The sequence below is a fragment of the Triturus cristatus genome, chromosome 7 (assembly GCF_964204655.1).
Source record: "Triturus cristatus chromosome 7, aTriCri1.1, whole genome shotgun sequence".
In the NCBI taxonomy this organism is placed as follows: Eukaryota; Metazoa; Chordata; class Amphibia; order Caudata; family Salamandridae; genus Triturus; species Triturus cristatus.
Genome location: NC_140590.1, coordinates 1,621,632,959 through 1,621,656,891, shown reverse-complemented (window position 1 = coordinate 1,621,656,891; position 23,933 = coordinate 1,621,632,959). Strand labels below are relative to the sequence as shown.

At 46.4% G+C, this 23,933-nt stretch overlaps 1 protein-coding gene across 1 annotated transcript in view; it reads right to left on the bottom strand.

Moving 5' to 3' along the window:
* RAD21L1 (RAD21 cohesin complex component like 1) overlaps positions 1 to 23,933 on the bottom strand; it is a 1,288,752-nt gene that overhangs the window by 538,318 nt on the left and 726,501 nt on the right. The gene's annotated exons all lie outside the window — the stretch shown is intronic.

Here is a 23,933-nt window from a genome sequence, read left to right as displayed (position 1 = left end):
AATCAGACATATCTACTCACAATAATCAGCTAAAGATGAAGAAAAACTGAGCAGAGCTCAGGGAGACTCCCTGTTACACGACGTGCGGTAGACAATCTGAGGGTTTGCCTCTCTGTGGAGGGTTCTAAGAGGGTGCTGCGGCCCGATTGGCTGGGTTCCAAATTTGGTTCTTTTTACAAAAGGACTAAGATAGGCTAATGTAGCAACCTTGTTGTCCATAGTAGCCTATTGTATAATGTTTTTATGACTATTATGTATATGTTTTATTGTACCGCGAGTCTTCCACCTCGACGGCAGGGATGATTCTAAGCATGTGAATCTATGAAGATAGCCCAATGCTGGATAAGTGCATTTCTACCTATACAGAAGTTATCCATCCCAGTAAACTGCTACAGGGCCAAGTAGTCCGCTGAGTCAGAAAATGGAAATGACAGAAGCATTGTGATAACAGTCTTTTGATTTAAGCTGAAAAAATGAGCGGCACCAAGCCGCTCTGTAATGGGCCATCACTATAATCTTTTGCTATTTATATCCTAGCTAGGAGAAGGTGTCAAAAGGGAAGGGATTCCAAATATTCTTCAAAACTCCCACCCCCACTACCAATAGTCACAATGTGGATACGTGTATGTGTTAGTAAGGCCTGCCTAACCAGAATAGTATGTTTGGCAATCATGTATTTGATTGCATTTTAAAACACTAACAGAACATAACTGCAATGTTTAAATATGCACAGACATATTTAAACATTGTCAATTTATTAAAATAATTGTGAAAACTTCTGAGGTGGCCTGATGACTTTTTTTTGTCCCCACGGGCTGGGGGGTGGTATTAAAACGTTTGAAGACCACTGCTCTAGAGAAAAAATTCTGTTCATTTGTAAAACAAGTGATCAACCTCAGTCTACCTGCAAGGTCCCGTTCATGAATATTTTTTCACTTTCATGCTCCCCCCGTGGGACACCGATCTTGCACCAAGGAAGGCAGGGGAAGCCCTTCCCCTGCCCCCGTCATCAAGGACGTCAGTGCACGAGGCGCGCTGATGTCATTGAGGGATTCCCTTTGTTTCCCAACGCATTGGAAGCCATTTGCTTCCAGCGCGTCGGGAAACTAAGAGGTGAGTTTCTCGCCGTGGAGGGTATTTAGGTATCGCCTGGCGAACGCAGTGCGAAGCGCTGTCGCCAGCGAGATCTATTGTTGCTGACTTGCCTCGGAAGTGGGACAGGAGATGGGCACGCGCAGGGCTTTTGCCGAATGTAGTCTGTGGACGCGCTTGTGGAGACGCGCTTGCAATGATGTGTACAGCCACGCGGCGTGCACATCTCCTGTCCCCCTTCCGTCCTCAGCAGCCTCATGCACTTTCACTTTCCATTCCCCCCGTCGGGGAGATGTTGGTCAAGGAACTTGTGGATGATGGCGCTTAAGTTCCAGACAACAGAACCCCACTTAATCTTCCCTCGCCAACCAAAAATGTATGTGTCCTTGTGTAATGAAAATGGTGCCCATGTAAAGTGCTCCAATACCTGCGGGTCCAGTTCGCAATAAATAAAACTACAAGGCTCACCTCATGCGGCCCGTACACCACGGCCAGCGCCTTGGTGTTGCCCTGCTCGATGTAGGCGGATCCGTCGGCCTGCGCGAAGACCCCCATGCGAGCCTGGATCTTGCCCAGCTTCCGCCCGTCCACGTGGTAGCCCTGGTCAGACTGCAGCTCCATTCCCGTCATGTCAGCGGCCGGCGAGGATGCACGGACAGACTACAAACCATGCACTAGCTTGGGCAAAGAGAGACCAAAATACTATCTCTCCCACCATGCCGCTTGGCATGACACCACTTCCGCCTGAGCCGGGCTCTGCGGGCCGTGATTCCCTTTGAACTCAGGTAGCACTGAGGGCATAGCTCTCAAGAACTAAGACGCAGAGTTACACATAACGTGATTACGGCGCAACTTGAACTCAGATTAGCGCAGAGGGTATACCTTTAAAAGTCAATGACGTGTAGGTAAGACTCAAGTTCTCATGAAGTCAGACTGTAAGGGTTGACAGTAAGGGTTGACGTCTCACGCAGACACGGGTGAGTCTGTCCACTTACATCGGCACAGTAACGGGAAGTTTATGTTACAAACGGGAGTCGAACCGGAGGTCTTTTTATTCCAGATATCATATGTAAACTTTCAAACTTCTAAGGTAAGACTTATTACTAGGCGGTTGACTATGGGCCCACAATGCACACTTGTTCTTATAGACCAGAGAATTCTGGAGGATTAATAATCAATACTCTTTCAGACTAAGATCAGCTTGTTTGTCGCGATAGGTAAGATTTTCACTTTTATGAATGGGTACGTTAGAGGCAGATACAAAGCTTGGACATAGTTTAAGTGTACGCTTTTCATTTCTGCACAGACACGCCTTTCATACTCACCTTTAGAAGCCCGGAGGTGAATATTCAAGCACGACCTTAGGTTACACTTGCATTTTTTACTTATTACGTGCATATCTTTTACCATACCGAGACCGGCTGCCTGACGGGCCCAAATTGTGCTCCTCGCGTTTAGCACCTCACGCGACCAGCACCTCGGGGGGGTCATTACTTTTCTCAGAGACCACTGTAATGCACGTATAGGGAAATTCGCACATTCAATGCATGAATTATTTTTTAGGTGGCACATCTATGTTTTCAGATTTTTTTTTAAAAACAACAAATGAATATTTTTTTGCAATCACATTTGTGTATAAAGTTTTTTGATCATTTGAGATAAATGATTTATTTGTTCACGTTAAAAACATAAACCTTGGGGACTCTCTCGCAGTGCGCTGTGTGTCAGGAACAGAGGTCTCTGTTGCCTTCTTTAAAACAGTTATTAACACCACCACCAATACCACCACCAACACCATCACCTCCACCAATAATAACCACCAATACCACCACCACCACCACCACCACCAGTAACCCCACGTCAGCGTCTCTCGCTCAGTAATAGCAGCGGCAATGTACGAGGCCAGAGCTGCAGCAGAGACCATCCCTCCCTCCTTCCCTTCCTCCCTCCATGCCTGCCATAAAGCACAGCCCGCCCCCTGCACCAGGAGGTGAAGCCAGGGCCCTCTACAGCTGCAGTGTTTTTTATTAGGCCAAAGATAGCAATGACATTACGCATTACCACACTGCACACTCAAATCACAGAGAGGGCAGGAACTACCTCTCACTCTTCCTTCTGAGCCACGACAGTTTATCACAGTCTGAACGGTGTTGGAGTGCTTTGTTAGTGTTTATAGCTTAGATCATATGTAAATCTCCCTTCACACTTTGTGTCTGTGTAGTTTACAACACTAACACATATTCTTCACTGCACTATTTATCACTGCTTTGAAGACGTCGCAGGCCGGTCTCTTCCTCTGATATTTACAATCTAGCAAGTGGTCAGAAAGGCCCTTTATTTCAATGCAATAGGTCTCGCATTCGCAAGAGTTTAGTCTATTAGTAAATGGCAATGCCTTTCATTTATGTTTTGAAACCCAAAACATAAATAAAAGGCATTGTCATTTACAATGCCAATTGCTCAAACTCGCGTGAACGTGAGACCCATTGCATTGCAAAGGCTTGTTTTAAAAAGGCATCGGAGGAAAGGAAAGGGTTTTCCTTTCCTCCGATGTCTTTTTGCTTGTTTTTTTAAAGCCCAATTGTGTCGAGGAGCGGCCCCTTGGGCTTGAAGGGGGGCAGAAGCCGTTAGACACCAGGGATTGTTTTAGTGTTGTTGGGGAGCGGCTCCTTGGGCAAGGGTGCTCCCCTTGGGGGAGCAATATGTTTTGGGAGAGCGGCCCCTTCGGCAAGGGCCGCTCCGCTTTGGGGAGCATTTATTTGGGCCGTCTCTGACCCCTTGGAAGGGCAGATCGACCCAAATAAACAATTAATTTTATGGTATGCCCACTAGGCCACCAGGGATTGTTTTTGTGGTGTCGCTCCCCTTTATCGGGTATTTATTGTGGTCGTTTCTGCCCATTTAGGGGCAGATAAGCCATATGTTTTCAGGCCCATCTGTCCCCTAGGAGGTCAGAAGCAAGTAGACACCAGGGCTTTTTAAATGTTGGTGTTGGGGAGTGACCCATTGGGCAAGGGTCGTTCCCCCCTATATGAGGGTGAATTTTTTGGCTGTTTCTGCTCCCTGTGGGGGCAGATCGGCCTTATTCTTTTAGGCCCACCTACCACCTTTGCTTGGCTGGTGGATAGTGTGTGCATTATTTGCATATGTGATTGTAATTTGGCTGCAAGGTTTCCTACTCGAAGTGCTGGACTCTTGGTTGAGCCAAACATGGTGCAGCCGGCGTTGCCTGCCTTTAGTGTAGATGCAGGGTGTAGAGTGGATTGCAAATTTCTTTTGCCTATACAGTTCTTTCAGTTGTTTATGGATGATGTATTTTTGGCTGAGATTGTTGAGCAGACTAATTTGTATGCTGAACAGTTTTTGAGGGACCACAGTGCCACACTTAAGCCCCACTCTAGAGCTATCCGGTGGACTCCCACAAATCTGGATGAGATGAAGTTTTTGGGTTTGACTTTTTCATGGGCTTGATAAGGAAGCCGTCAATGGCTTCATATTGGTCTACCAGTCCCTTGATGGCAACGGCCATATTTCCTGCGATTTTGTTGATAATACTTTGGCGTTGCCACAAGATCACCTTGACTGTGACCGTCTTTATAAGATTCGGCCTGTTCTTGATCACTGTGCAGATCGATTTTCAGAGCTCTATACTCCAGGGAAAGAAATATCTATTGATGAGTCTTTGGTCCTGTTCAAGGGCAGTTTGTTTTTTAGGGAGTACATCCCTAGCAAGAGGGCACATTATGGAATTAAGCTGTATATGTTGTCTGAGAGTAGGACAGGATATGTTTTTAATTTCCGTGTGTACACTGGTAGGGATTCCACTATTGACCCCCCTGGTTGTCTGTCCACTTTTGCAGTTTCATAGAAAATGGTGTGGGATCTTGCTAGAGGACTGTTTAACAGAGGCCACCATTTGTACCTTGATAACTTCTACACTGCTTTGCAATTGTTTAAGGAATTGTTCAAAGTGGACACTTTTGCTTGTGGCACAATCCGCTCTAACTGTAAAGGTTATCCAAAAGAGCTTGTTTCCAAAAAACTTCAGAAGGGACAGTGCAGTTCCTTGCGTAGTGATGAACTACTAGCTGTGAAATTTGTAGACAGGAGGGATCTGTACATGCTGACTACCATCCATGATGAGAGTACTGCACCTGTGGCTGTTTGGGGTCAGTTTGCTGAAGTACGCAAACCTGTGTGCATTTTAGACTACAATAAGCACATGGGTGGTGTTGATAGAATAGATCAGAGGTTGGAACCTTACACTGCTATTCGTAAGGCGTACATTTGGTACAAAAAGTTGGCCATCCATCTCTTCAATTTAGCAACTTTCAATGCTTTTGTTGTGTACAAGGAGTGTTCTCCCGAGTCAAAGTTGACTTTTGTTCAGTTTCAGCAGTCTGTGATAGGAAGCCTTGTTGTGCAACAGGCAAGTGTACCTAGAGTTGGAGTGGTGGAGGATGTGGCTAGATTGAAAGATCGCCACTTTCCTGATTTAATTCCTCCCACGCCCAAAAAAACACAAACCCTGTAAGATATGTAGAGTCTGCTTGCGAAGAGGTGTGCGGAAGGAGAGTCGAATGCACTGTGCCAATTGTCCTTCTAATCCTGGGCTGTGTGTGCCCTCATGTTTCAGACTGTATCACACTAAAAAGAGTTTTTGGGAGCAACCGTGAGTCTAATAGTGTACTGCCTGGTATGTATGGTTTGATATAGTTGTTCAGTTTCACATTTGGCAATAAAATGATGTCTTTAGTTACTGCTGTTTTTGTAGTTATAGTTTGGTATCTAGTTGCACTTGGTTTGTGTTTTCTTTCTTGTTTAAAAAACATTTATGAGGGTGTGCGTGGACTGGTGGTTGGCTGGTGGTGTGTGTGGACTGGCGGTTGGATGGTGGTGTGCGTGGACTGGCGCTTGGCTGGCGGTGTGTGTGGACTGGTGCTTGGCTGGCGGTGAGTGGACTGGCGCTTGGTTGGCGGTGTGCGTGGACTGGCGCTTGGCTGGCGGTGGGCGTGGACTGGCGCTTGGCTGGCGGTGGGCGTGGACTGGCGCTTGGCTGGCAGTGTGCTTGGACGGGCGCTCGGCTGGCAGTGTACGTGGACTGGCGCTTGGCTGGCGGTGTGTGAGTAGTGACACACTGCTAGCCAAGCGCCACTCCACGCAATCCGTGAGCTGGTGTGGTTGCTGTGTCAGGAATGTGGGCGTGTGAAAGGGATGGGCCCTTGAATGGCGCTGTCTGCTGGTGTGAGTGTTGTAATGTGCTGGGCCCACGGCTGGCGGTGTGAATGGTTTTGTATGTGTCACACGTATGAAAGGTGTTTGAATGTCCCGTAAAGAGGTTGGTGCCTTGTTGGGGCTTTACAGCTCTGGAGCTGTGAGTCAATGGTTCAGTTTCTCGCACTTTCAATTATTAACAGTGCATTTCTTTTTGTGAAATCTCTGGTTAATATAACTATATTTACTGAACCATCGCTCACCCTCGGACATTTGTACCGGAACAGTGATTCCACACAAAAATATGTGGTAAATTTGTTTTTTTCAGCTAAATTTGAGGTTTGCATGGCATTCTGGTTAGGAAAACATTGGGGGATCCACGCAAGCCATACCTCATTGGACTCCCCCGGGTGTCTAGTTTTCAGAAATGTTTGGGTTTGGTACTTTCTCAAGATGACCGCCAATCCAGGGGCCAAAATCTCAGGTGCCCCTCCCCCCCTAAAACCAGGTAGTTTTCTTATAAGTAATTTTGAAGTCTCCACAGTATGATTTGGCCCATTTCCTGTTGCAGCGACTATGCCTACCCACACAAGTGAGGTACCATTTTTATCAGGGGAGCGCTGGGTGGGAGGAAATTTGTGGATCCACGCAGATTCCAGAACTTTCCACCACAGAAATGTGGGGAAAATGAGTTTTTTTCAGCAAAATTTGAGGTTTGCAGGGGATTCTTGGTAGGAGAATGTTGGGGGACCCACGCAAGCCATATCTTGCTTGACTCCGCCGGGTGTCTAGTTTTCAGAAATGTGTAGGTTTGGTAGGTTTCCCTAGATGGCCACCAACCCCAGGGCCAAAAACTCATGCCCCCCACCCCTTGCAAAACCAGGTTGGTTTGTGATAGGTAATTTTGATGTCGCCTCAATAGGTTTTGGGCCCTTGCCTGTCGCGGGTCCTTGACCCACCCACCCAAGTGAGGTGCCATTTTTATCGGGAGACCTGGGGGAACGCTGGGTGGAAGGAAATTTGTGGATCCACGCAGATTCCAGAACTTTCCACCACAGAAATGTGGGGAAAATGTGTTATTTGGACAATGTTTTAGGTTTGCAAGGGATTCTGGGCAACAGAACCTCGTGAGAGGCAGTCAAGTCATCCAATCCTGGATTCCCCTGGGTGTCTACTTTTCCAAAATGTATAGGTTTGCTAGGTTTCCCTAGGTGCCGGCAGAGCTAGGGTTCAAAAACTACAGCTAGGCACTTTGCCAAAAAAGGGTAATTTTTCAATGTGAAATTGGGGGGTGTCCACGATGCATTTTGCGCCATTTCCTGTCGCGGGCACTAGGCCTACCCACGCAAGTGAGGTACAATTTTTCTTGGAAGACTTCGGGGAACGCGGGGTGGGTGGAAATTAGGGGATCCAGGCTAATTCCAGAACTTTCCACCACAGAAATGTGAGGAAAATGTGTTTTTTTTGGACAAAATATTAGGTTTGCAAGGGATTCTGGGTAACAGAATCTGGTGGGAGGCACTCAAGTCACCCCATCCTGGATTCCCATGGGTGTCTAGTTTCAAAAAATGTATAGGTTTGCTATGTTTCCCTAGGTACCGACAGAGCTAGGGTTCAAAAACTACAGCTAGGCACTTTGCAAAAAAAGGGTAATTTTTCATTGTGAAAATGTGGTGTGTTCACGTTGGGTTTTGAGCCGTTTCCTGTCGTGGGCACTATGCCTACCCACACAAGTGAGGTACCATTTTTATCGGGAGACTTAGGGTAATTCAGATTTGTAAAGCAACTGGTATTACCTACTGACTTTCGATGAATTTCTGCCTTCCAAATGAAAGACATTGTGTAAAAAAAGTCATTTTGAAAAATGACCGATAAATCTCATGCTAGTATGAGTACTCCCAAGTTCGGAAATGTGCAAATATCTACTGTTTCTAAACTCTATATTTTGTTCCCATTTCAGAAATACATAGGCGTCTATCATACCGATTTTTCCATGTATACATTTTCCCACAATAATTGCTATATACCCGGTAGATAATAAAAAGCCATTGCAAATTGCTGCTCAGTTTTTGACTCTGGGTTCGTCGGGATCTTGGTGAACATACAGGTCCTATATATCCCCACAACCAGTAAAGTCCAGCGGATGTAACGGTATATTGCTTTCAAATAGCTGTCATAATTAGAAGAAGTTACAGGTGAAACCGTTGACACAAAAAGCTGGTTTTTTCAACTAATTTGCAATTTTTCCTATATTTAACTGTTAGTTTCTATAAAGAAACCTTGATGGATCTACACAAATGACTCCTTGCTGAATTCAGAATTTTGTCTATTTTTCTAAAAAGTATAGCTTTCCAGAAACCATTATTGCTTTCATACCCATTTCTACCATTAACTGGAAGGAGGTTGAAAGCACAAAAAATAGGCCATGTCCCAGAAAAATGCCAACATTGTGTAAAAAATAATGGTTTTCTGACAAAAGTCTGTCATTCCCTAAAAGCTGGGAAAATTGTGATTTCAGCCCCACAAACCCTTATTTGATACCATTTGCAGGGAAAAAACCAGACACTTTCATTTGTTTCCCATTTGTCCCCAAAAAAACAAAATTTAGCTGTATTTTGGCGAATTTCTGGGACCTCTCCAGGGGAATCCACAAACCCTGGGTACCTTTAGAATCCCCATGATGTTGGAAGAAAAGGACGCAAACTTGGCGTGGATACCTTATGTGGTCAAAACGTTACAGGGGCCTAAGCGTGCACTACTCCAAATACCCAAAAAAGGCTTAGCACGGGGGGTAGGCCTAGCAGCGAAGGGGTTAACATGCCTTTTAACATAGGCAAGGTGTGGGTGAATTTCTGTGAGGGTGCGAATGTTTCCACTAAGAAGTCCTCTTCTAGGGGATCAGTGTGTAGTTTTACCCCATGGTAGTGAGCAGCCCTATTAATAAGTTGTGCAAAACTAATGTTATCAGGTGGTGATGGCCTGGAGGAATACAGATTAGGGTTGTTGTGTAGATCTGGATCTTGATCATAGTCATCCCATGGGTCTGGGTCCTGTGGTATGTTATGGTTGTCATCATCCCCTAGTGTATCCCCATCATCAGCATCCTGTGGCACAGGTGAGTGTGTAGGTGGTGGTGAGTTTGCTGGTGAGATAAGTAAGGATAAGAAGAAGGAGGAGAGGGAGGTATATAAGGGGGAGAAGGGTTAGTACCCATGTCCTTGCGTTTAAGAGGTATGGGAGGATCCTCTGGAAGGTCTAGTTTCCGTTTCTTAGGGGGTTTGGGGAGAAGTTTGCCAGTTTCGGGGCCAATATGCAGTGTTTTTTGCTTTGGATCCGAAGATTCTAGAAAAGAAAGGTCTTCGAGTGGTGTTTTGGCGCCGGAAGCTTGGTTAGAGTGTTCAGTTTTGTAGGTGTTTTGGACTCCAAAATCTTTGGTGAGGGAGTTTTCGGATACGAGATTTTTTCGACTCTGAAGCTTTCGGTTTGTCCTGTTTAGGCTCCGAAGCTTTGTCCTTTGGTAGCTTCGGTGTCGGGGTTTTCGGCGTTGAAGGTGTCTTCGGTGCCGGCAATGAAGTGTGGGGTACTTGTTTGGTTTTAAGTTTCGGTGCCGAAGGTGTATGTTCAGTCCCGGAATGGGGTCGACTCGAGCCCGAAGGCTTTTGTTTTGGTTTCCTAGCCGGGCCTGAGGGCGGGGCATCTGAAATATGTTCACAGTGTTGACCTGAGCCCGAGGGCGAAGGTGTTACCAGAGCCTTAGTTTTGGGTTTGGTGGTAGGCTGGGTGGTATTACTCACTGTCCGCTGAGCCGGGGTGACGGTTTGCTCCTTTTCCTTGGAGTAGTCTGCTTTGTAGACGGAGATATCCTCTTCTGCAGGTTGGAGTTCTGGATGGACGTTCAAACCTGCCCAGAAGATGTCTGGAATCAAGCTGCTGCCGCTGGACTTTGTGTCATCGAGCCCGACTATCACGGATGGTTTTCTTCGACCGGAACGATGTGCAGGCCTCACAGTGCCTTTCCTCATGCTCGGGGGAGCTGCAGAGGTCACACACTTCATGTAAGTCTGTGCGTGGGAATTTAGCACCACACCTGGGGCATTTTTTTTTAACAGGGTCAGTTCAATCGATGGCCGTCGTGGTCAGCACGGGTAGGCCCAACAGCCCGAGTCAAAGCTGTTGGTCGAAGATTATTTAAAGTTCTAGGATGCGCGTCGAAAGGGGAACACGATCGAGAATAATACAGTTGAGCGGTGAAGGATTGCGTGTCGAAGGGGGTTCGAAGACGATACCAACCCGGAGCGCAGCAAATCACATCCGAACCCAATGGAGGAAAAAAACAATCTGGGGATGGAGTCGATGCCCATGCGCACTATCATCATAAGGAGGAGTCACCTATCTTGTGACTACAGAGACTTCTTTTAACAAAAACAAACTGCAAACATCCGAGCCCAACACCAGATGACGATCTATGCACAGTATATGATCTACAACTCATATGCCTTGAACACCTATTTATTGACCAGATTTTTGTCATTTTTCCATGTGGTGGTCCATTTTTCCTAGTCTTTGTGCTTTCAACCTACTGTCAGTTTGTGATAGAAACAAGGGTGAAACCCATGAGTGACCCGGGAAAGCTATCAATTTTAAAAAAAAAGTAGACAATATTCTAAATTCAGCAAGGGGTGATCTGTGTAGATCCCTCAAAGAACTCGTTAATTAACCAATTCATTTACTGGCAGTCATGTAATCTGGTTGCTAAGATGGTCTCTGTGAGCGCAGAACGGAGAATCAATTGCAGAAATGCATGGGTAGGGCGTGGCTCGAGACACTAGCTGCAAGCTGACATGGTCCTATCCTGCTGAGCCCCTGGCTTAAGAAAGTCCACACACTGACGAATCGTAACACTGCAACGCCACAACAGGGGGAAAAACTGTGGCAGAGGTACAGACGCAGCAGCGGCAGGCAACGGATGTGGCGAGAGGCCATGAGACAAGTGGTTGCATGAGATGGAGGCCGTGAGAGCTTTGAGCAGACACTGCATCACTCCTGCCTCTTGCTGTATGCTGTCCAACTAAGTTACCCTTTTCGTACATTCCAATGGTGTGACCACCCCTCGTCGGTCTTTAGCAGTTTTTATAAAGACAGCCTGGGCCAGTTTAATCTTTTGGTGCCACTGATTGCAGCAATACTGAGCGTGGCTGCCTTATAATCCTATGGGCAGTACAGGACAAGAGAATGCGGCAAAGAGCAAGAGTACAAGAGCATGTAGCAGTATCCAAGGTCTGAACATTGCACATCTGGGCATTGGTCATCTAGGCTGTGGTAAGTCCTAAGGAAGGGGTTCTTAAGGGAAGAGGAGTACGTTGGGGGGCGCCGTTGGCAGAGTTACAGGTTCGCAGAAGCAGCCCAGCTAGGTTTGGGTGTGACTTGTGGGCTGGGTTAGTCACTATCCTTCCTGTTTTCCACAATCTTGCTAATCAGCTAATAATCTACTACCCCACCACAACGCTATTCCTAAAGTTGAAAGCTGGAGGGTAGTGGCGAGGGCCCTACCTGGACGTCCACCTTGCCTACCACATCTCTCCACGGACTTCATTCTACATTTTTACATCTGGGCTCCATGAAATTGTTGGTCCTGTGTGCGGTCTTTGTGGTTAAGGCTGGTTTAAGGCCAAGGAGGGAAAGGGGCAGAAGGAGGGGTGCAACAGGAGCTGCTCCTCCCCAAAGTTTTTGGTCTACTCCTGGTACTGACTAATCCATGCAAACTAAGTGCTGCAACAGCCTGCAATCTGCAAAACTCTGAGGGTATCTCCAAACATACTCGTGCCCCTTCTCTGTAGTGTCACTGTGGGGGTCATCTACTAGGGAAGGCGTGGTTGCGCAGACCCTCCAGACTCTGGTTGGAAGGTGACAGAGGAGTGTTTTTAATCCAGTGTTAAGCTGACCATAGAGACCTGGGGGTGCTTGAGGTGCTGTAGCACTAGGGGCACTAGTGGTTCCAGCTGAAAGGCAGAGCTTATCTCTGCAGTAGCAGCACATCTAGGATTGGGTGCAGCTTGCAGGTTTTGGGCCTCCTCAACATTAAAACCTTTCCTAGGCACCACCTCTTTTGCCTTTTCCATCTAATTGCTTGTTCGCTCTTAATGCCTTGGTTAGAATTATGATGGCAAAAAAACTCCCATCTAGTAGAGGTATTTTCCCCAAATTGTACCAAGAAACTAAATCTCACCCACTAAGAAATAAAGTGCCACATTTGGGAGTTTTAAAAGAGAGTGGTATAATACTGACGTATTTTCAAAAACTATTTGAAGAAATTTCCATCTCCAGTTCAGAGGCAGCACCGATAACTATGAATGAAAAGCGAATGTTGATGAGAGCCGGCGGACTGCATCCATTGAGGTCTTGTGGGAGCCTCATATTTCTAACCAATCACAAGGTCAATTGAATGAATTAATTCAGCATTTCTATAGCACACGGCTACTCAAAAAGTGTCCCGGCGCTGTTCAGTTTGCCACAGGTAAGTAAACAGGAGATTGATGCCTTTCCTCTTTGCTAACATCTGAATAGAAATGTCTTCAGCTCCTTTTTAAATGTTGCTTCTTCGGGTATCCGTCTAAGGTAATCCAGGACTTTATTCCACAGATTCTCTGCTATGGCCGTAAAGGAAGCACCTCCCCGCCAATGTTCCAGAAAACGCAGACACACGATAAGACCAGCTGAGCTCAAAAGCAGCAGTGTCCCCGTCCAGTAAGCCTTGATACGATCATTTAGGTACCTAGGTCCCTTATTGTGGTAGGCTTGATACGTTAGGGTGAAATCTTTATACCTAATTTGCTGACTAACTGGCAGCCAGTGAAGTTTGCCTCGAAACAATGAGACAAAAGTGAATTTCAGAATTTTATAAAATAAAAGGACTGCCATGTTCTGCATGACCTGTAAGCGCTGGATCACATATTCCCCGGGACCAAGATACAGGATATTAGCATAGTCCAACCTGGATAGAATCCGTGATCTACCCATTGTGATTCGGGCCTCATGAGCAAGTAAATAAAGAAATTTCCTCAACATGCGGAAAATCCAAAAACAGGATTTTACCACTGCTGACACCTGTGCTCCAAATGAAAGCTGGGTATCGAACAGCACACCCAGATTTCTTGCCACCGCTGTTCGAGGTGGCGGCGGGGGAACACTTTAATGGCCTGGCCCCAACCCATCAGGGAAAGGGGTCCCTTCTAAATAATAAGACTTCTGTCTTATCATGGTTGCACTGCAATCGATTGGCCCTCAGCCAGTCTAACAGTGCCACCAGACAGTTGGCAAAGGCTAACTTTGCCCTCTCAGGCTCCCCATCATACGCAAGCAGGAGTTGTGCATCATCCACATGAGAGATGATCTTGATACTATAGGATTCCACCAAACGAGCGAAGAGACGTGTAAATGTTAAAGAGTGTGAGACTAAGAGAGGACCCTTGTGGCACCCCCCATTTCAACTCTTTACCTCCTGAGGCGTATGGTTTCATCCGACCACCTCTGCTCGCGGCCTTCAGGGAAAGATACCAACCAGCTCAGCAAATATCCCGCTACTCCCAGATGTTTTAACTTGTACAGCAGGATGTTATGATCTACCCTATCAAAAGCTGCTGAATGGTCCAACAGCACCAGAGCCACATTGCAGCCCGAGCCCAGATTGAACTTGGATTCTGGGACCTCCAACATTGAGTTCTCGGTGCTGTGGCCGGCTCGGAACCCTGATTGTGAGGAGTGGAGCAAACTATTTTCCGTCACAGGTGGTGAGTTGCCGGTTTACCGAGTTCTCCAACATCTTTGATGCTACTGGCAGCAGTGAGACAGCCCTGAAATTTGCTAAGCATTCAGGATCAGCATTGGCCTTTTTACTAGCAGAATCACCCTGGCTTTTTTCCAGTTGTCAGGTATTAGGCCTGTGTCAAGGAAGCTAGCAAATAGATTCTGATACACCGGAGCAATAATATCCAAGATTGACTTCAATATGTGAGAGGGTATCAAATCCATTGGGGTCCCTAACCTGCAGTTCCAGAAAGCGGCTGTTACATCCTCTACGGATGGCACCAATAAAAGTAACCAGTGAGGAATTCTGTAACTGCTCCACTGGTTCTTTTGGTTCTGGTCCTACCAGAATGTTGTTCTCCTCTGACGAATTAGCCTGGATTCTGAGGATTTTTTCCCTCAAAAAAGTCACGCAGTTGGGAGCATAGGTACTGGCTGGGTTCCAACAGGGGGGATGTAGCTTTAGAATCCGTAACATAACAATTTTAAAAATCTCCCTCCCATCATTATCGGCCTCCTTAATTCAGTGGGAGTAGAAAGCAAACATGGGAGTATCGGGGAGCATATATGCTGGGGTCCCAGAAAAGGGGTTGGGGGAAAGCTATTTGGCTTCTTCAGTAAGTGGTATTGAATCTATCATAAAAGGCTGGAAAAGGTCTAGGTCCCAAGGCCCTCATGGTCTTTCTTCTGACCTGATCAAACTCAACCCTAGTTTGTGGGCTCAAGCCCTGGGTACGGTGTTTGGTTAAATCAGTGGACTTGACATACCAAAAACCTGGAAAGGTAGTATCAGGGTTCCGCTGTATATATAAGGACAAAGGGACCTACCATTGAGCAACCGTATGATTATACTGTTGGACATCGTAAGATCTATGGGAAACATCTGCTGGGGTTATTAAAGACTGGGTGAGCAGTGCAAATTTTTTACCGAAGGTCTAAATTGGTTTTCGTAAAGGCTATTCAACAAAGGATGGCTGTTTATGCTTAGTCTCTTGGCCGAAAAATATGCCCTTAAAACGAAACAGCCCCTTTATATGCCATATATCGATTTGTCAACAGCGTTTGACACTATTAATAGTGCACTACTCTGGAAGAGATGTGTAAATGAAGTGCCCTCTCCGTGTATTAAAGCTGACAATCCAACTGCATCAAGGCTCATGGACAAGGGTTGAACTGGGGGGTAACTGCGCTGTCCAGAAAAATTGCCACTCCCAAGTGAGACAGGGGTATATATTGGCTCTGCTCCTGAAAAAAAAAAATATATATGTGAAACAATGGCCTTGATGCTTGGGAGAGCACTCGCCGGTGTTTGTTTGTCATGCAGTCTACCTTCACAGTCCACACAGTATTTGTATGCCAACGCGTTTCAAGGTAAAAACCTCTTCTTCTTGGGCAGCAAATATCATATCTGAAGCTCGTATTGCTTTTATAGCATTTCCGGTTTTATTTATTCATCTAACCACCCTCCAGTGGGCGTGTGCAAAGTGCAATTCTTTATGATGTATGACGGGACACCAGGTCCTTAATGCGAGAGTTAGTACTCATTTTAGTAAATTCAAATGTTCATTTGCTCTATTAAAGTTCATTATTTTATTAGTAGGTCGTGGTTTGCTTCAGACAGACTTATTTAGCATATAGAGCGTCGTGCCACGCAAGCCAAGACAGTGCAAACCTGCAGCCTCACTCAGCTGGTTGAACCTTTCTCCTCCAGCGGACGATGGTGCCTCTCCCCACGGCCAGGCTGTCGTGTGAAATTCTGTGAGACAATGGCCTTGATGCTTGGGAGAGCACTCGAAGGCGCTAGTTTGTAATGCAGTCTACCTTCACACTCCACACAGTATTTTGTATGCCAACACGTTTCAAGGTAAAAACCTCTTCTTCTTGGGAAGCAAACATCACATCTGAAGCTCGAATTGCTTTTATAGCATTTCCAGTTTTATTTATTTATCTAACTGCCCTCCAGTGGGCGTGTGCAAAGTGCTATTCTTTATGATGTATGCTGGGACACCAGGTCTTTAATGCGAGAGTTAGCATTCATTTTGGTAAATTCAAATGTTCATTTGTTCTATTAAAGTACATTATTTCCTTAGTAGGTCGTGGTTTGCTTCAGACAGACTTATTTAGCATATAGAGCGTTGTGCCACGCATGCTCAGACAGTATATATATATATATATATATATATATATATATATATATATATATATATATATATCAGCTCAGATTGCACCTTTCAAACTCGGGAATTCACTCGCAGGTGGGTGCCCTGACTGTGGCGATGCAATCCACAAATAATCAACGCTCCAAATCCCTCTTGTCGCAAAGGAAACAAGCACTCACAGGAGACGCTCGGAAGGGATTTTATTCCGATATAACAAACAGACGCGTTTCTGCGAAATGCCTTCCTCGGTGTTTGCTCGCCCACCGGGAGGTCGCCATTTTAAATGCATGCATTAGCTGTCACAGCAATAAGTTAACCTAGAAAGGGGACTTGCACGTTCATCATATATCGTCCGCCATTATTAAATTTGCAATTGTAACTCATTCAGGTGGAACCTTGTTTGATATCATCCCAAATACAAGGCAAATCACAATTTCATCATCCGTATTACTGATCTGAATTATAGAACAGAGCAGGAAACAAGTTACATTCTATGTACACAATTGCACGCATTGTGGCTATTTAACAAAGTTTGTGCCATGTATTGGCTACGGCATCCAGATAACAACACTCAAAGCGCACTAATACTCGGAAAATCCGCCATTTGTAAACCCGCAGTTGTGAATCATTACTTAGACCATGTTTATATTGCATGACAGTACCTCTCAACTTGAATGTTATGGGTCTAAATTCCATACGGATAATAACCACACGGGCCACCCACGCATTGTATCTAATGTGTAGCTTGTAATTGTACATCTAAATCTAGCCATGTATTGGCTTACGATATTGCCCAATCGTATCTACAATAAATCAGTGTGTGATAGACCCAATTTCTATCAAATTGTCCTTATCTTCATCCCGCCGTGTATCGGCTTTTTTGTACCATCCTGAGAGGTACTGTCATGCAATATAAACATGGTCTAAGTAATGATTCACAACTGCGGGTTTACAAATGGCGGATTTTCCGAGCAATGTATTAGTCCGCTTTGAGTGTTGTTATCTGGATGCCGTAGCCAATACATGGCACAAACTTTGTTAAATAGCCACAATGCGTGCAATTGTGTACATAGAATGTAACTTGTTTCCTGCTCTGTTCTATAATTCAGATCAGTAATACGGATGATGAAATTGTGATTTGCCTTGTATTTGGGATGATATCAAACAAGGTTCCATCTGAATGAGTTACAATTGCAAATTTAATAATGGCGGACGATATATGATGAACGTGCAAGTCCCCTTTCTATGTTAACTTATTGCTGTGACAGCTAATGCATGCATTTAAAATGGCGACCTCCCGGTGGGCGAGCAAACACCGAGGAAGGCATTTCGCCGAAACGCGTCTGTTTGTTATATCGGAATAAAATCCCTTCCGAGCGTCTCCCGTGAGTGCTCATTTCCTTTGCGACAAGAGGGATTTGGAGCGTTGATATATATATATATTCACTTAAAAAACCATAGGTTTCACACACGTTATAGTTAGGAATTAGCATTTAAAAAACCTTGCAAATTCGCTTAAAAAACCATAGGTTTCACACATGTTATAGTTAGCTGGACATTTCACTTTTAAAAAACCATTGAAATCCCCCGTTATAGTTAGTTCAGATAACTATAACTCGCGCGCCCGCAATCCACTGCTCATGACGTCACATATTACATCACTCATGACATGGTCAGTGGCATCACTCATGACATCACTGATGACATCATCCTTGTGATAGAGTGACGGTCGCGCGAGTTATAGTTATCTGAACTAACTATAACGGGGGAATTTCAATGGTTTTTTACGAGTGAAATGTCCAGCTAACTATAACGTGTGAAACCTATGGTTTTTTAAGTGAATTTGCAAGGTTTTTTAAATGCTAATTCCTAACTATAACGTGTGTTAAACCTATGGTTATTTAAGTGAATTTGCAAGGTTTTTTAAATGCTAATTTCTAAGTGTGAAACCTATATCTTCCATAAACTTATAAAAAAAATTTTTTTTAAGTTTTTCACGGTGCGCGCACGGTCTCCGTGTGTGCATGCGTGCGTGCTCCGTGCGCACATGCGTGCGTGCTCCGTGTGCACATGCGTGCGTGCTCCGTACACGCATGCGCGTGTGCTCCGTACGCGCATGCGTACGTGCTCCGTACGCGCATGCGTACGTGCTCCGTGTGCGCATGCGTGCGTGCTCCATGCGTGCTCCGTGCGCGCGTGCTCCGTACGCGCATGCGTGCGTGCTCCGTGCGCGCACGGCAAGTCATGTGATTACGAAACACTTTATTAGTTCAAAGTAGTTTCAGTTCCAGAATCTTCCAACACCACACCCACTCCCCTCATTAATACTTCTTATTTCCTGGGAGAAGGAGCTGAACTGCTTTTCCTGCACCTGAAAATGGCAGAACAGGAGACTTCTTCAGGGAGTGAGGACCTTTGTGCCCCCAAGGCAGAGGAAACAAAAGGACTCATTTATTTGGCAATGTTTTACTTTTCCAGAGGGTCAGAAGAAGGTGAATGCTCCTAAAGTCACCTGCACTGTTTGTGGAGTGGTCTTATCTAGAGGAGACCCTAAAAAAAAAATACTCCTTTAGTATTTACTCCATGATAAGGCACTTTAAAGCAATGCATCCTGTGGCTTATGCTCGCGCTGCAAGAGACTACCCACCAGCAGCTCAGCCGAGCACATCATCTGCAGCCGCAGCTCAGCCAAGCACATCATCTGCAGCCGCAGCTTCACCTGCTTCCAGACCTCTGGATATGCACCCTCTGTTTGAGAAGGTGCATATACGGTGCAATGTGTGCAATGCTGTTCTCTGTTATGGTGAGAGCAGCATTAACCTAATAGAGAACAAGATACAGCAGCACACATGCTCCACCCCTAATTGTTTTCCTTTTTTTTTTGTTTTGTTCCTGGTGAACACTTTTTTTTTTTTTGCTGCATTTTTTTTGGGCTGCTCGACAAAAAACAGTTCTTTTCAGAACTCACTTCACTTCTCCAAGAAGAGCTATATTCCTAATATACGGTGTTGTAATTTTTTTAATGAATTTTTTGCCACCGTGCGCGCACCGTGTGCGCACCCCGCGATTTTTTGAAAAAAAAAATGTTTTTTTCACCCTTCGGGGTCCTTCAGGGACCCCTGACAAAGGCTAGGGGGTCAGGAACTCTCTACCCTGCCCCCTTTTCACGTTCTCCACCTTTCTTTTTCACTGTCACACACAAAATGGCGGCCGACACTTCCTGATTTCGACCGATTCGAATGTTGACTGACATGTAACCACCAATCAGAATTACGCTCGCGCACGTTATGGTGCGCGAACCTGCGCGCCTATAGATATTTATGTACTTTTGACTGCAATTTTCTCAGGAACTACTGAACAGATTGACCCCATATATACAAAAGGCACATGCCTGACCTGAGGACTACCTCTTTGCCAAATTTCAAGTAATTCTGTTCAGCCGTTCGGGCTGTACCTTCGACTAAAGGTCCTATGGGAAAATGCAAGGGGAAAACACGTTTTGGGACGCCCCTTTTTTCTCGGCCCCCGCTTGACGAATCACCCCGAGACTTTCAGGGTAGGAGCTGAGCGGAGCGCCCCATTAGTTTTGAAAATTTCGCGAGGATTCGTCAACCGGCGCCAAAGTTATTCAAAATAGAATTTTCAGATTTCCTATGGAAACTCGGTCCCAACTATAACTATCTACTGGCGACTGCCAGTAGATAATATATATATATATGTCTATATATGTATATGAATGTATATATATGTTACCATGGTAGGATTAAACCAGGTTTCGTCTTGTCCACCAAAATTAGGACCCAAGGCTATTTCAGTAATGTTTTACACCATAGATACTGTGTTGTTGGACCTTGCGCCGGTCGGCCTTCAGTGGCTAAGTGGTGTTCCAGTGGAGGTGGCTAATGACTACAGATATTTAGGCATTCTTCTTAGATGTAACTTACATGTTAGATCCCATATACATCTCTTTCCAAGGCTATTGCAGGTGCTTTAAATAGGTTGGACCTATTGGGCCACAAGTATGGAGTTTTAAGAGAGACCTATAATGCTTAAAGTGTCAATTCATTATTGTATGGCTGTGAGGCCATGCCAGCAAAATTCTAAAGGGGTTGCAGACTTTTGAAATGAACACCTGAAAAAAATAGCTTAGCTTGCCCACAGGATCTGTAAATAGCGTCCTGAGATAGAAAATGGCCTCACTAGCACTATTTAAATATAAACCGTGGATCCTTAACTATTGGTCTTGTCTTCTTAAGTCTGATGAGGGCTCCTTAAGGCAAATAACAAAATGTTACCTGCAGGAGAAGTACGATTGCCAATGGGCTGTTAATCTACTTGATATCACGGCCTCTCTAGTTATTCGAGCAGGGTATGAATCGCAAAATATGTCTGGAGTCCAGCAGAAACAGATACAACACTTGATAAATGAGTCCTTTAGGAAGGCCGACAGAGGACGTGTGCAATAGAGAATCTGTATCGCTTAATGGAGTCATACTATGGTGGGCATACCCAGCCTTACCTGAAGGACATAAAAAAAAGTGGTTATATTAGGAAGTTGGCCCTGATGGTGAGGCTGGGGCAGGTACCAGCCTTTATAAAGTGGAAATTGGTTATACAGGTTGGGGCGGTAAGTTGTATGTGTCCCTTACACTAAAACGCTCCACTGCACTTTCTGCACATAATTGCATCTTGCACATGCTTTGTGCAAAGTAGAAGAAGTTTGCTGCTACCAGTTTTTAGAATGGTACAGGTCTGTAATTTTTGTGATCTAATGACAGTAATTTTAAGTTGTATTACTATAACACCGTGCTATGCTGTAGGGACATTTTCGTCTGGAGATGAACAGTTAGCAGAGCTGAGCAGTCCACCGTACTAAGGGCCTCATGTAGGTAAATAAATTTTACCGGTTCTTAAATACCGAGCCGTACCGAATCGGTAAATTAGAATCGGTAAGTTATATGTAGGTAAAAATTCGGTAACAGTTACCGATTCGGTAACATTCGGTAAATACGAATCGGAATTCACCGAATCGGAAAATACCGAGGTGATAATTACCGAATCGGAAAATACCGAGGTGGTATCTACCGATTCGGAAAAGACCGAGGTGGTATCCACCGAATCGGAAAATACCGAATCGGTATGTACGGATTAGGTAAATAACATCACATGACTTGACGAAACAGCTAATCCTGTGCAACGACAGCCCACCCAACCAGGAACTGCCCACACCCAGGCAGGTGTACACAATTAGCCGACGTGGCCACACCCAGGCAGGTGTACATAATTAGCCGACCCTGGAGAGGCTTGGAGTGCAGAGGAGAGGCAGGGAGCAGTTGCATGTGCGAGCGGGAAACGAACAGCATGTCCAGCCAGAGAACACAGAAAGACGGAGGGGAAAGGAGGAGGAAGCTCAAATTCAGCCCCAAGGAACTCCAGGTGCTGGTGGAGGAGGTGGTGAAGCAGCACCAGAAGCTGTTTGGGAGGCAATCCCTGCAAGTGCCTGAGGCCGAAAAGCGCAACATATGGCTGGCCATCCAGGCGCAGGTCAATGCTGTGGGAGTGACCCACAGGGACATTGAGGTCCTCAAAAAGCGCTGGTATGACCTGAGGATTGTGACCAAGAGGAAGATGGGCGACATCCAGAAGGAGGCCAGCCAGACCGGAGGTGGAACCAACAGGGCACCTGCCCTCACCGAACTGGAGGAGCTGGTGGCGGCCACAATCGAGCAAGAGAGCGTCGTGGGTCTTGGGGACGCCGACAGCTCTGCCAGAGCCGCAACACACCAAGGTAAGACGAAAGCACAGCAATGTAGCCCCCCCTACCCCTATCCCACATCCCCCATTGTGAAACGAGAATCACACTGCAGTCCACACGTGTCAGTGCAGACAGGCAATGCATTCCGGGAGATGCAGTCAGGGCAACACTAACCATGACGTAAATGTCACAGGGCAACAGGGCATGTCACGCACTCGAGGCACAAGGAGACAGAGGACAGATTGGAATGTGAAATGATTTATTGTGACGCTTGCAATGCAGCTCTTCGGGGACACTGAGCCAATGTTGTTTTTCTGTCCACAGATGTGACATCATGCAGTACAGGGCATGCTGCAGGGGAGACGGCACACCTGCCACAAAAATCACCTCTAGCCAGCACGAGTTCAGACCAGGGAGCAGGCCCACTGGCAGCCGCACCACCAACACAGCCAGCCTCGCCGCACACAGAGCCAGCATCACCTCACCGAGAGCCAGCATCACCACAACCACAGCCAGCATCGCCACTCATGTTCGAATCACCGGCCACATCTCCGCTTGCAGGTGTGAGAATGAGGAGGCGTCCAGCAGCCAGGCTACGAGCCTTCGACACCTCGTCAGACGACAGCATGGGCCCAGAAGACCGCACCGGGCACCAGGAAGGGAGCCATCCCACTGTGCCCCACACCTCACAGGCAGCACAGACGGAAGCAAGAGGGCGCCGCAGGTCGCGTGTCCAGAGTCCACCAGCACCCACTGACGGCCATGGTGTCTTCTTGGGGCTCGAGGGCCAAATGTTGAAGCAACAGCGCCTGCAATCAAAGGCAGTTATGTCAGTCCAGAGGCACATGCGGGTGATGAAGACAAGCTTAGTCAACATGGACACAAACATTGGCGGCATGGCTGCGGGCATTCGGGACATGTCCCAGTCAATCCAGCAGTTGTGCAGCAAATTAGATGCTGACATCGAAGCACGGCGCCGGGAACGCCAGAGAAGGGACACTACCAGCAGGGCACTCAACCGTCTGGCAACTGCGACTTCCCTACTTTGCCGGCGCTCTGTGACGATGCAGGAGGGCCTAACACAGTGCTGCAGCGACCTGTCTCGGGGGATGGTGCAGGTGACAAGTGCACTAGGGGTGCTATTGACTAGTCAGGCGTCGACAACTGCTGCAGGGGATGCTGCGGAGCGCATCGACACCAGCAGCAGCATCACACCCCCCGTCCCAGAAGCACGCAGGAGCAGCAGGCGGCTTGGGGTTGGCTCTAGTGAGGATGCACAGGCCGTGCAATCCACCACTGCAGCGCGTATGCGCAAACATTGATGTGGCCCTGCTTAGCCACTTCCCATTGGGTGACGTAACCCTGGACATACTCCTTGTATAGATGGTATATTGCCAGATTGGCCTGTTCATGTGTTCATGGCGTGGTGCCACATTAAACTACGTCATGACTTCTCACAACTCGCTGTGTCCCCTCACTTACTCAGAAATAGTTGCATGTGATCTCTGCCCGTCTCTCTCTCCCATCGATTGCAGTTGGCACTCTAGCTGCGCTGCCCTCTGGCTGGCCTGACTCATCCTCGTTGTCCTCAAAATATGTTAGTTCCACATCTGTACCTTTTTTCGTGGCAAGGTTGTGCAGCATTGCACAAGTGGCAATAATCTTGCAGCAGGTGATGGGTTTGTACTGGCGTGCGCCTCCGCTCTTGTGGAGGCAGCGGAACCTGCTCTTCAGTAGTCCAAACGTGCGCTCCACCACATTGCGTGTTGTTTTGTGGGCCACGTTGTATCGTCTCTCACTCTGGGTTGCTGGGTGTAGGTAGGGAGTGAGGATGAATGAACGGCATGCATATGCACTGTCGCCTGGATGAGTAAGAGGGAACCATCAGTTACATGCCTCTATACACTCTG